This window comes from Seriola lalandi, unplaced genomic scaffold (genome assembly GCF_002814215.2).
Source record: "Seriola lalandi dorsalis isolate HSWRI2012SDOR001 ecotype SW California unplaced genomic scaffold, Sedor1 jcf7180002054963, whole genome shotgun sequence".
NCBI classification, from domain to species: Eukaryota; Metazoa; Chordata; class Actinopteri; order Carangiformes; family Carangidae; genus Seriola; species Seriola lalandi.
In genome coordinates, this window is record NW_019525514.1 from 98,027 (window position 1) to 98,377 (window position 351).

At 37.3% G+C, this 351-nt stretch overlaps 1 protein-coding gene across 1 annotated transcript in view; it reads right to left on the minus strand.

The window, feature by feature from the left end:
* LOC147817407 (uncharacterized) overlaps positions 1-351 on the minus strand; it is a gene marked incomplete at its 5' end in the record, with an annotated part of 28,617 nt that overhangs the window by 27,235 nt on the left and 1,031 nt on the right. The window lies entirely within an intron of this gene.

Consider the following 351-nt stretch of genomic DNA (forward strand, 5'->3'; position numbering starts at 1 on the left):
AATTTGAAATAATAATAAATACAGAAATGTGTTTTTGCAAATTAACTCATGGCAAAATTGTGTAATTGTTTTTTGTTTTTTCCGATGGGTGTGACACAACTGGAACAACAATTAAAAGCATCTGGTGAGATAATCATTGTTGCACTGTGGTTGGTCAGATGTTTACTCACTCAACTATTTAAACAGATGCTTTGACAGTTATCAAATCATAACGATGGCAGATTTACTGGTTTTGGAGGAACAATACGCGCGTGTCAGACATGAGCGTGTTTTCAGAGACCGCAGGGATCTCCAGATTGCTGGGTTTCCAAATTTGGTTGGAGCAATTGATTTCACTCATGTGCGTCTGAA